Here is a 13,157-nt window from a genome sequence, read left to right on the forward strand (position 1 = left end):
TAAGACAAATGAAATACATGTGAGGGGGCAGGGGGCTCTAGAAGGATGATGCTGTGGAGCAGGGGTCTGAAGTGCGCACGCGCGATGACAGTATTTCTGAATGGCACATGCGTACTATATTGTTACAGATTTGGAGTACGATACGCATTGGTGTGATACGTCTGGTTTGCGCATGCGCAGAGTGATTTGGTGGGACGTTTCTAACTCTGCTCATGCGCAGTGGGTAGGTGGCGAAAGCGTGCATGCATTCAGCCTCACATTCTACGCATGCGTGAAGCAGTCACGCTGTGCGCATGCGGACTGGGTAGTGTTCGGACTCTTGTGCGCATGCGGACTGGGTCCAGCTCCAACGCTTGTGCGCATACGCATTGGGTTGAGGCCACGGACCCTGTGTGCGCATGCGCAGCGGACGGGTCCTTGCGACCCAGCGCCGAGCTGTGCGCCGGCCCCGGTTCTGCTGCGGCCGCTGCGGGGTCACCCCGGCCCCGGCCCTGGAGCCCGCGCCACCGGCACGGGAGGGAGAGCCGGCGGAGGGCCGAGGAGGAGGTGAGTGAACCCTGGTGGCGCCCCCCCCGTGGAGGGCTGTGAGGGGGGGGAGAGGGGCTAAACCCAGCAGATGCCCCCCCCAAGGAGCAGGAACTAACCCCCCTCCCTTCACCAAAACCCCCCTATCCCTCAGCAGGGCTCCCCCCAGGAGGGGCCGGACCCAGGCAGGGTGTGGAGAGCAGAGCTCCCCTCCACCCCCAGCAGGCCCTCCCAGGCAGAGTGTGGAGTCTGTGAGCTGTGAGGGGGGGTCTGGCTCCTGGTGGGCCTGGGTCCATCCCACCCCTGGCACCGAGGGTGCTGCCCCAGCGCTGCCCCCTCAGCACCCCTCGCCCCAGGGTGAGCTGGCCCTCTCACCCCTGGTGGTACACACCCCATGGGTGCAGAGACCCCACCCCTGGCACCGAGGGTGCTGCCCCCTCAGGGTGAGTTGATCCTGCTGGCATGGGTGCAGAGACCTCACCCCTGGTGGCACACACCCCATGGGTGCAGAGACCCCACCCCTGGCACCGAGGGTGCTGCCCCCTCAGGGTGAGTTGATCCTGCTGGCATGGGTGCAGAGACCTCACCCCTGGTGGCACACACCCCATGGGTGCAGAGACCCCACCCCTGGCACCGAGGGTGCTGCCCCCTCAGGGTGAGTTGATCCTGCTGGCATGGGTGCAGAGACCTCACCCCTGGCACCGAGGGTGCTGCCCCCTCAGGGTGAGTTGATCCTGCTGGCATGGGTGCAGAGACCTCACCCCTGGTGGCACACACTCCATGGGTGCAGAGACCCCACCCCTGGCACCGAGGGTGCTGCCCCCTCAGGGTGAGTTGATCCTGCTGGCATGGGTGCAGAGACCTCACCCCTGGTGGCACACACTCCATGGGTGCAGAGACCCCACCCCTGGCACCGAGGGGGCTGCCCCCTCAGGGTGAGTTGATCCTGCTGGCATGGGTGCAGAGACCTCACCCCTGGTGGCACACACTCCATGGGTGCAGAGACCCCACCCCTGGCACCGAGGGTGCTGCCCCCTCAGGGTGAGCTGATCCTGCTGGCATGGGTGCAGAGACCTCACCCCTGGTGGCACACACTCCCTTCCTCTCCTGGCCTGGCTGGCATGAGATCAGCACTGCTGGGTTGGTACCCACTACTTGTCTCCACCGGTGCCAGTGACAGAACAGCATCCACCACCCGCTGTGAGACCGCTGGCAGCAGCAGGAGGATGAGCTGCTGCAGTCAGGGGGCAGTGATGGAGGTATAGATGGCACGAGACCCCCGCACATATACATGGGCTATGAGTGGCATCAAAGTGCTCATTTGGGAACAAGAGAGGCATTTCTATGGTGGCTGTGGATGGTGAGCCTCAGCACTCATCTGTGGGGGCCGAGATTAATTTTTCATCATCAAATTGTGACCTGGGAGAAACCAGGAGGAAAAGACAGAGACGACAAATAACTATAAAGATAGAAAGCGGAGGTGAACAAGAATCTGCAAGAATGAGGTAAGGAGTCAGGGAGTGTGGCCTGGCGGAGAAAAGATTCATGAGGTGGAATCAGACCAGCAGCCTTCGGGCTCTGTCAGCTGCAGCCCTGCACATGCGCTGTACTATAGGACATGTATTGTAGTGCATAAGCTGAACATCCTGCCAGCTCACACACTATCCTAGGAACACCAGCAGAAGGTTCAGCTGTTCTAAAAAAGGTTTATGTTGAAAATTAAGAGTTGTTCTGTGCCCTGGTCCTGGTGGAGTGTGCTTGATTCCTTGGTCCTCCACAGCTGTGTCGTCTTTTAGAAATAAACCTAATCTGTAAAATCCTCTGAATCCAGCATCTTTACTACATGTTTTGTGGCGATGAACTGACTGCATGGCTGGACCCGATGTCACCTGTTGATTCTGGCTCCCTACGGTGTCTTCTCGACGTTTCTAAGATTTCAGACTCATCATAAACCCAAGTTTGCGCTGGCAGCACCCAGTTCGTTTTTGGAGACTGCAACTACTGCTCGCTTTCTGCATTTCTGCTGCTAAAAACAGAGGAGTGCATTTCTTTTGGCAGTTCATGGATCCTTCCTGTGGCATCACTTGGCATTTTAAGTGTCTGCTATTTAGTTGTGTCCTCCATCTTGGAAGTCCTAACTGGCAGGTCGGCGACAGTGTAAACCCAGCATATCGGCCATTTTGATCCTTGCTGTGCCAACGTCCCAGGAGTATTAGCGGTTCAGTGTCACAGCATCTACAACTATCCACGTACAGCTTCGCAATCGTTCCTTTCTCCACATCGACGTACCAAAGGGTAGCAGTGCTGTCCACATTGCGGAGTACCAACCATGCTACGTGCCTGTTTTAACAAGTGATAAAAAATGTCCTAGTAACCATTGAGGAAAGTTTCAATTCTATTAAGGACATGGAGGCGAGAATTATGCATATCTTTCTTCACTCTTTATTCATAACCAGTCCAGGCGGGCCAGCCTACAGAGGCACCATTTCAGCGTAGCCTGAGGACACCAGCCGTGAGCTATAGGTTCATGGAGAAGCACGCTCAGCTTAAAATGAAATATATTGAGAATGAGCCCTAAATAAATGTGTGCCACGGTCGCAACAAGTCTCTGGTAGCTGGTCCCACTGTCAGCTGAGCAGAGAGATGCACAGAGGACTGTACACTTGTGATTAATGATGCTAGTTTGAGTTGCAGCTGGATGTTTATTAAGTGCAGCTAAACTCAAACGCAGCTCAGAGAGCAGTCTGAGGAGCCTCTTTCAGGATAGAACATGAAGCAGCAATTGACTGCAGTTCTGTGTCTCGCACTCCTTGAGAAATACCAACGCTGATATCCGAAGCCTGCAATGCCACGGAGCCTCGGTGGCCTGGGCCGTCGATGAGACAAAAAAGCAGAGGAAGGCTATATTCTCAGCCTGTTCTGTTTAGTCGACGCTCACCACCAGCCGGCGGTAAGTGGTTACCATCGTATCATGACGTGTCAGCTGAGCGGAGCGCTGATCAGTGACACTCTAAAATTAAATATTTTTAAAGTCTGGTATTACAGACCTGAATGTAAGTGATGGAGAGCCAAATGATGACGAGTCTCGTGCGGCCAACCGGTCGCAGAGAACCATTTGCACGATGAAAGCCACAGGCTGCAGTGCGAGGAACGGTGGGCTGCCTGTGCCAAACAGAACTTAAACATAACTGCCGCCCGCTAATCGAGCCATGGCGATTAATGGACACAATGTTGCAGTCTTGTGACGCCATGTCACGTGACTGCCGCTGCAGAGCAGTGCACTAGACTGTCACATACACTGAGCTACAGATGAGTGCTAATTAGGGTGTCCAACCGTCCGTAAATTTCACCGACCGTCCGTAATTTGGACCCCACGTCCGTTGTCCGTGAGAATCCCTTTTGACCGTAATTTTGGGCATTGGCTTGGGGAACATCACTGTTCCCCTGCCAGCACCCTCAGCTCTGATGGCGCGCCTCGCACTTCTCTGAGCACACACATAGCCGCACCCAAGTACTTCATAGGTCTTTAAAAGACCATTTATGCGTTAACGAAGCTTTTTAGTTTTTTCCACCCCTTCATCTCCACACTCCCTGACGATTGCTGGAAGAATTAGCCCCCCACAAAGCCTCCGAAATTTGTAGTAGCCCTAACCCACCACCCCGGCACGAAATTTGGCTATGTTGCGCCTCTGATTGTGAGTAACAGGTAAGGCTTGGCTGTTTAGCTGCCGATGCTGTATTTGGATGTGTCCTATGCGGGTGGTGTGAGTGGCAGTGCTGGGAAGAGCAGGCCTGCAGGGCCATGGCTTTGAAGAACACTGCTCCCAGGGACCTTGATCCGAACCATATGGATGACAGCGTTGGGGTGTAAAGGACAAGGACAGCACAGTACTCTGGTGGGGGGGCATGCCTCTGTGTGTTGGGGGGACAAGCCCATGGAATGTGGTTCTTGTATCACCGAGTTGCAAAGTGTAGGGCTCTGAGGCCAGTGGTGAGTGTCTGGCTGCAAAGTGACAGTGTACGGAGGGCATGGCTTTTGCAAAGTAGACCCAGCCAAAGGAGTCGAAAGGGCCCATGTCATGTATGAAACACTAAACCAGTTCTGGCCTTTTAGCCAAAAGCAAATTATAAATATGAGCATCAAAATCCCGGCATGGAGTGTTTTATTGAATGAATGAAAAGCAATTTATAACGCGCAACTTTGCCCAACGGGCGTCAAGGCGCCTAACCAAATATTGTCCAGAATCAGAGAACATGCTACTGATAGGCCTCGATGAAAAGCCACGTTTTTAATGCTTTCTTAAAAAGGCCATAGGCGGTTGTGCTTTTAACTCGGAAGGGAGGTCATTCCACAGTTTAGGGGCTATAGAGGAGAAAGCCCTTCCACCCCATCTGACTCTGTTTGTTCGGGAGACAGATAGGAGATTCTTAGAGGCAGAACAAAGGCTTCTTCTAGGGGTGTAGGGGACAAGAAGGGAGCCAATGGCTTCTGAACCTCCACCTGATAGGGAACTGAAGACCAGGCACAGAATTTTAAAAGTGATCCTAAGATGGATCGGGAGCCAATGCAGACTCTTCCTGGCGAGAGTAGCTAATTGGCTGAAAACAAAAAAGATAAACGAGTCGCACTTGCGTAAGCCTTCCTGGCAGCTGTGGTATCCACGGAGGCAACTGCACTACGGTTCAGAGCGACAGGTAACGTCACATACAGTGTGATGACATTCTTAACTTTGCAACATCCTTGTACAACTAGTAAAGGTCATGTGCGGGAATAGACATACTGATGACTAATGCTGTGATCTGCGATCAACCTTGATTTCAAGCCTTGCAGCAAATGATGCCATGATGTGAACAACCTGGGAGTAGAGCTACAACCGAAAGGCTACCAGTAAGCCCCCCTTCATTTCAGTCCAGCCCGAAACCCTCCTCAGAGTCTTTTTCAGGACTTTTAAATTGACCAAAGATGCATATGTTTGTACGTCATATTTAATATTTTTGTCTTTTCTGACTGCACCTTTGACATTCCTTAACTTAAGGGGTTTGGCGTATGAATAATTGCCACTATGTGCAAACATGGGAGGGGGACAAACAGAGTAGACCGAGAGGGCTTGCTGAACAGCCTCCAGGCTTTTAGACCCCACACTCCCTAACTCGTGCCTTCACATAGATGAACCTGGGTATGCAAAGACCCCTGCCTCTCACAGGAGCCCCTACATATGGGAGCAAAGGATGGGTGTAGGGAGGGTGGGAGCTTCTGAAGAGCTGTTTCCCTGTCAATGGATAAGAAAGAGAAGCTGTGCGTGGGATCTCTCTAGTGGACGTTTAAAGCCCTTTCCATGTTCTAATGTGAAGGGCCGTCACAATGGGAGGGCAGAAGAGGCAGTATGCCCCAGGCCTGTGATCTTTCAGGGCCCCATGCTGATGGAAGGATGGATGGCTAAATGAAAGAGGGATGGAGAGAGAAAGGGAGGATGGATGACTGAAAGGGTGAATGGGTGGATGGGTGAGTGACTGGGTGTATGAATGAGTATGTGAAAAGATGGCTGGATGGGTGAAAGGGTAGATGGCTGGATGGATGAGTGAATGGATGGATGAGTGGAAGAGTGGATAAATGAGTGTACAGATGGATGAGGTGAAAGGCTGAATGGAGGGATGGATGAGCAGGGATGTGGAATTTTTAAAAAAATGTACTTGTCCAAAGGACAACATGCTACAGAAATCTACTTGCCCTGCAAAGAAACCAACTTGCCCAGGCTATTGCTTAATTCAATTAGATGAGCTTCCAAAGAAAGTGCATATTATTTGTAGTGGAGACTATGGCACTATTAACTTTACACTGTGACGCTTTTGACTTTTGATTGGGTAAAACAGTTTCTGTTATACATGTACTTGATGTGTATGTACTGAAAAACATGATATTACATATACATTTTGCACTAGGTATTGGCAAATAAAATACAGTAACAAACATTGTAGACCCAAGCTGATCTCCAGAAAACATCTGGGATCCAGCCCTAAGTCAGAGTTGGACATAAATGTCATTCTTTAGTATGCCTCAACCAGAGCTATGTTTTCTTCAGTAGAGGAAAGGATAGTTTTTCTAATTCATCAGTGACGGACAGGAGTCAGAATTCCTTTCTTCTTAGGAGACAGTTCTGCATATTTCAGTCAAATTAACATCCAAGGATCATCTCACATGATGTGAAAGATTTTCATGTGGGTGAGTGTGACATTGCAACACATAATAGTAATAAAGCAAACTCTTGGGTCTGGGCCCACGGTTGAGCAAGCCGCCAGGGAGGAAGGCTCAGGTTTATGCCTAAGGTACGGCAGTCTTACTAGCAGTCACAAAGACAGGCAGTGTACCATTAAACTTGGTGAGGAGTCAGTAGGCTCTTGAACAAAGCCCAATTTGTATTACAGATTCACAAAAAGGATTTCCAAGTCTTCCCATAGGAAACAGCTGATGGAAAGTCTTGGAAGGCTGCAGTAGATTTCAGAACCATTTGCCTTACCTGTGTTAGCTAAGTAAAACGTACACACTAACAGGTTGTGCAGGAATGAAAGTCCGAAAATACTAAACCCATGCAAGTAGCTAGTATCAGGGCGAAGGATGTAAAAATTCTTCTCTTGTGAATCTTGTCAGTCCTGGCAGGATTGTAATATCCCATTATACAAACTGCAAGGAATCTAGTCTATGAAAATGCATTGGTATGCGCGTGATGAACAGCTGACTAAATCTCGTTATAACTATGGACAACATATTAGAAGAAATGGCAGCGCTTTCAAAACAGCTGTGGTTTCAGTTGTGAGGTTTCACCAGCAATACTTGCCAAAGTGCAGTGGCATAAATTATGCTGCAAATTTAACACAAAAATTCCACATGACGGAGAGCTGCAAAATTAGTGTGCATGGACTACTCAATGTCATTTTTAGTAAGCTCCTAGCAGGAGTGGCCTGCATTTACCACAACCTATATTCTCCAGTGAGGGTAGTGTGCCCGGTAAGAAAATACAGATCACTTTCTCCAGGTCTAGTGTAACCTCGTCAGACATAAGACAGAGAACAATAGACATGTTTTCCTGATCTACTTTCAAAGGAATCAAACAGGGATCATGTCTGCAGGGTGATATGACCCAAAAATCACTTGCTTACCTGCAGGCTAACAAGAAATTGACCCAGTGTCTGGAATTTCTAGAATCAGATACACTATGGTTTAGGCAGGAGCCCAAGAAGAAGAATGAAGAAGGTGGCTGGTCGGAGAAATCTCTAAGCAAAAAAGCTTAAAAGATCCTGTGTCCTCAAAACACTCCTCAGCTGTTGAGTGGAAGCGGATTGTGAATCGGTTTTACATTGAGCTTTACATGTCAGGAGACTGGGTAACTCAGAAAGAATTTTGATACCTTATTGTATTTGTAAGACACCACCAGCAGCTTTAAGAAATAATGGTGTGTTGGAGGGTAAAAAGTTAATATGGGGAGAAGTAGAGATGGGAAGATTGGGAGTTTTAGGGCATTTACAGGAAAGGAAATGACGCAGGAAGGTATCTGGGTTGGAGGTAACAGTATTTGCCACATATAGTAGTCCTCATATTTGTATGAGGAGGTTACACCAGCTTCCAACATCCAAAAAGTGACTGCATCCTCAGCTTTTCAAACTGTGGCAGTGTCTTCCCGAGGACAGCAGCTAAAGAACAAGTACAAGAGACCACAGATTTTGTTGTAGAGCCTGTGCACTAAAGTGGGTAGGGTAAATGCAAGCAATTGGGTTCTGACTGTAAATCATATGATCCAGGCACGCCTTGACACACAATCATGTGACACGCGTGTCATTAAATGTATGACAAAACCAAAGACACTTCAAGACATACACATCACAATTAGTGAAGAGAGGCAGTTTTGAGGGGTTCTATAGATGGGTAAGGGAATACATGGAGAGCCACGGGAAGCCAATCAGGACTGAGGGGTTACACAGGAAGCCAGGGATGTCTTGATGGAGTTACACCGGCTGCCTGTGCTAGAGTAAGATTTATAAAGCGAGCCAGTAGTGGCCCAGGGATTCTCAGCTAGAAATGCCTTAAGTGTCCCTAAGAATCAGTTGATGGCTTTGTGGTTACATGGGGTGTTAGGCTGGTGGCCAGAGAAGAGTGAGGGATAATTGAGAGGTTAGCCATAGAGTTAGACAAAGGAGGGGCGTTTAACAGGGAACTACAAAATAGCAGTAGGCTTTAGATAAGAAGAAAGAGAAGAGTTGGAAGTTGAAGTCCTGAAGGCATGGTGAAAGGGTTACACTAGGAACTAGAGATGGGACAAGGGTTGGGGTTGATGGTGTGCAAGAGACTGGAAAGATGTGGATAGAGATGGTTCTAGAATTTGCTATGATGCATGAGTAGATAGGTGTGTTAGACGTGGATAGATATAGTGGAGTTGTTAGGTAGGGCACGGGCTATTTTTGGTGCATTCATTGTTTTTTTTTTTTTTACCAAAGCTGGTAGCCTCTGTAAAGAACACTACGTAAATGCATCCATTTTGTTTTCTGGCTACTATCTTACTGAATTCCTGTACCGAGCATTGAAATGTTGGTTCTTTCTTTATCAATGGTTTTCAAACTTTAAAATAAAAAAAACGGGCCAACAAGAGTTTTTTACGATTATTCTAATACATTTGCAATGTTTAAATATTTCTATATGTCTAACATTTGAATATTGCAGTTAAGATATACTATCCTTTTTAAAAAAGCAGTCAAACACACGATTGCCATACATTCTGTTCTGGTTAGCCAGGCCTTAATAAAGTGTAAAAGTATTCACAGTGTGATTATCAGTAGTGGTGGGAGAGGGGGGTTTAAGGAATATATTGAGTCCCTTCCCTTTTGACATCTACTACTAGCCAATATATAAATGACAAAAGGTGTTAGTGATGGGCCATTACCGAGTAGCTTAAGGATATTCATTTTTTCAACTTGAAACAAAGCACTTTTATCAGCATGAGCCTGGCACCCCCAGTTTGAAGACCTCTGTACTAGAATTCAATTATTTCAACAGGACTGTAGGAAGGTGGATATCTGACTATGGTTACCCCCAAACTTTTTGCCTGGTGTTTAGCTGGTTTTTGACTTAGTTGGCCTGGGATCCTGCTATTCAGGGCCCCAGGCTGATTGCTCTCTCCTTAAAATGGACTCCATGTACCTTAGGTGCATAACACAATTGGAATTGGTTCACCTTATAGGCCCCTGTAACACTGTACCATAGGTACCCAGGGCATAGGTGTAGCCAAGGCCTACCAGGGGCTGCAGCATGAATTGTGCCACCCCTGGCCTGGCCTCCATATTTGACACAACTGGCTGATCACTCAGCTGGGGTAAGTTGGTGTAATCACCTCTTGCTTAGATATAGTATCCCTATATCTAACCCTAAACTGGACACATATGTTCCTATTAGCCACTCCTATGGAAGGCCTCATCAATCCTGGAGGCAGAGTGCTTGGAAATATATGAGATGGTGCTCTAGCATGAGCTGAGCCTGTCTGCAGCTGTTGGGAACCACTCCCTAAGCTGTTCCGGGATATTGCCATACCATATACTCTTAAGTGCATTATAATCCTCGTGGTTAAATGCTATCTTTGGTTTGGCTTTATCAAAACATGTCGAGTAAGGTGTCATACGAATTGGAATACTATCCCCTCGCCAGTTCTGGCGACGGGGATAGCATTCCACCCTTCTAGAGGGACACGACATGTGTGTAGCCTTAACCCCGGTTAAAGTTAACCAGAGCCTCAGCATCACAAAATGGATGCTGCCACCACAGACACATGTCTGACCTCCTGCTGCTGGGAGTCCTTCCAGCGAGGAGGGCCTGGACAAAGGGTTTCCTGCCTGGGGAGGTGCGAGCACCACCCCAGACAGGGTTTTGTGTATTGGGTAGGACAGGGCTGAATAGATTGAGACATGCCTGGGGCACACAAGGTGTCCCTGTGCATAAGCCAGCCCAAACCGGTTCTGGGGCTTTCCAGCCCCAGTCCTGGCGAGGAGCTGGACAAAGGAGAGGGGGTGTAACCACCCCCCTTCCTGGTCTCACCCATAGGGGAGGGACCTAGCAGGAGATCCTCCCCTTAGATTGGAATAAGAGTGGAAGCAGTGCCAATGCAACTCAGATCATCCTGAAATCAACTTTAAACAAGAAGAAGACTGGACTTCGACATTCTGCTGCACAGAAGACTGAAGAGAATCTCCCTTGTAGCCTAGGAGGGGCCACCCTGTGAACACAGGCATCACCCAGCACCTCGACGTCTGCTTTGCCGCCGCCTCCCGCCGGAGCCCGAGTGCAGAGCCTGACAAGACCCAGCTTCCCAGACTTCTCCCAGCCCGATCCACAGTCCCTGCAAAGAAGGGACCCGTGGAGGCACCGAGAGACGTGGGAGCGGACATCTTGAAAGACCCCCGAGACGCTGACTGCGCAGCACCCGAGGCACCCTCGACTCTGTGCTTTGGGGTTTGAGAAGCCCCACAACCGAGCAGCATTTGCACCAAAGATCAGCCCTCCAGCATCTCCACGATCTGCGTGGGGCCCTTTTGCTTTGTGCCACTCGACTCGCCATCCCGGCCGCTTGTCACGTGATCAGCGGCCATCTTGGCGACGAAACCTACGATTTACACTGTGGGTCTGATTGCTCCAGACCTGCCCTCGCTCCTGTAGAAAGGAGTACCCGCTCTGACCTTGCTGGTCCGAGTAATAAGCCTTTTTCACTTTCCCCGTGGCTTGCGTTAGCCAAGGCTTGTTTGCTTCAATCGAGTTGCCGACACCGCCATCAGCTAGAGCCTTCGAGGGACAGCTCGTGATCGACTCCTGGACGTCCTTGACCTCTTCGTGTCCACGTGGCTGCAGAGAGAAGCAACACCTCATCACCTGTTTGCACCCGACTTTGCCTGGTTCCAATCTGGTTCCACGGTGGTCACTGGTTAGTGACTTTGAACATTGTCCCCTCTGCTTTCAGGTCTTCACCACTTCAGATCCACCCTTGGATCCACCGGACACTTTTCCTTCACATCGCCTGCAGCATCTTCAGCTTCAAGCGCCAAGAGCCTGCGTGTCAAAACCCGACGCCACTTCGACCCTGTGCACCCGCTTCCTGTGGGTGAGGTAACATTGCAACGCCGGTGTCCCTACACTGGTACACACCTCTAGGGTCTGTGTCTTAAGTTTTGTTCCTCTAGGTTCAGCGGAAGTGCCCTTAAACTAACTTTGTGTAACTTTTACGCCCCATTGACTTTACATTGGAAAGTGCGTGCACTTTGAACACTGCACCCGAGTCCCGTGGGCCTCTCCCGACTTAGTCACTGCTAGTCTCGAATAGCTCCAGCGATTCCCAAGGCCCTAGGCCTCTTCACTTTCCTATTGGTATCTCTTATACCACTTTCTTAGTATATGGTTTAGGTGGCCCCTAGGGCTCATCCATATTGTGCAACTTTTGTGTATTTTAAACTGTCTTGTGATTTAACGCTTGTGCTTCTGTGCTCATAAAGAGTCCAGGGGATTTTATAGTTAATAAATCAATATATATTTTCAATATATATCTGTGTGGTGTCCCTTTCATTTGGTATTCAAGGGTGTTGTGTATGGTAATACAGCTGGCTTCACATGCCTTTCAGAGTTTAGCCTAAGACTGCTTTGTCCACGTTACCACTAGGATAACTGGTCTACAAGGTTGAATTACAACCATCATCATAAGGGTTGCTTGGCATGGTACAAAGTGATCACTAAGAATTAGTGAGCATTATATACCAGGCCAACTTCTCACAAGGACCTTCTACTTGTATTTACCTAATTTGTGTGCTAAATGTTTTAAGCACAATGGCTTTAGTGCTGTCTGTCTGGGGGTTAAAGCCTGTGTGCTCTGTGGTGATTTGTTTAAGGTCAACCCTAGTGCAAGGTGTAGGTGTTAGAGCACATTAAAAGCACTGGGAAGAGAAGCCAAATCAAAGGACAGACTGTTAGACATACGGAAGTGTTTACAGCCTGACAGCTAGACACTTCTAAGCCTTAGTGATGTGAAAGAACACTTAGGCCTCTTTAATATATACACTACAAGCAAGAGACTGAGTTGAACACTTCAGTCCCATCATACTCCTTCCACAACTAAAGCAAGTTCTCCAGCGTCATTTTAAAGAAACTCCTTTTTATTTGCTGCATTAACGCATTGTTGGGCATTTTACAGTGCGCCATTTGGGGTATGTCTGAGATATAATTAATGCTAAGGTGTTTGCCCTCTGAATGCACACAATTCATCATGTTTCTTAAGATGTATCCTTGCTGCCAGATTAGCAATCAAACGAGGGAACTCCTTTTCGAATGCTGCCCACTTAACTACAATGTGTGATCTTGGGCAAATGTTCTATTCTACTGGGACTCTTCCTTTACCTGTCAAAACTGCTGGCACTTGGCTAATGCCTTTGTGTTATGCTAAACAGCTTGGCATTTACATAAGTGTACGTAACTACTTGAGAACACAACACCACCATTTTTAAAACATTATTTAAATGGTTTTCTTACTGAGGGCTAAAGTTTTCCTGCTAATGTCCCTGTGAGGATTGGGAGGCGCCTATATTGACAGCAGCTGTTTGTTTCTGTCCTGCCC

The 13,157-nt window shown here is 48.8% G+C and overlaps 1 protein-coding gene across 1 annotated transcript in view; it reads left to right on the forward strand.

Moving 5' to 3' along the window:
* The first annotated feature begins 381 nt into the window (after positions 1 to 381).
* LOC147729422 (uncharacterized) overlaps positions 382 to 13,157 on the forward strand; it is a 285,971-nt gene continuing 273,195 nt past the window's right edge. Inside the window, 1 exon segment of the mRNA XM_086959845.1 lies at positions 382 to 546. The gene's annotated coding sequence lies outside the window, so the exon portion shown is untranslated.

This window comes from Lissotriton vulgaris, chromosome 2_2, assembly GCF_964263255.1.
Source record: "Lissotriton vulgaris chromosome 2_2, aLisVul1.2, whole genome shotgun sequence".
In the NCBI taxonomy this organism is placed as follows: Eukaryota; Metazoa; Chordata; class Amphibia; order Caudata; family Salamandridae; genus Lissotriton; species Lissotriton vulgaris.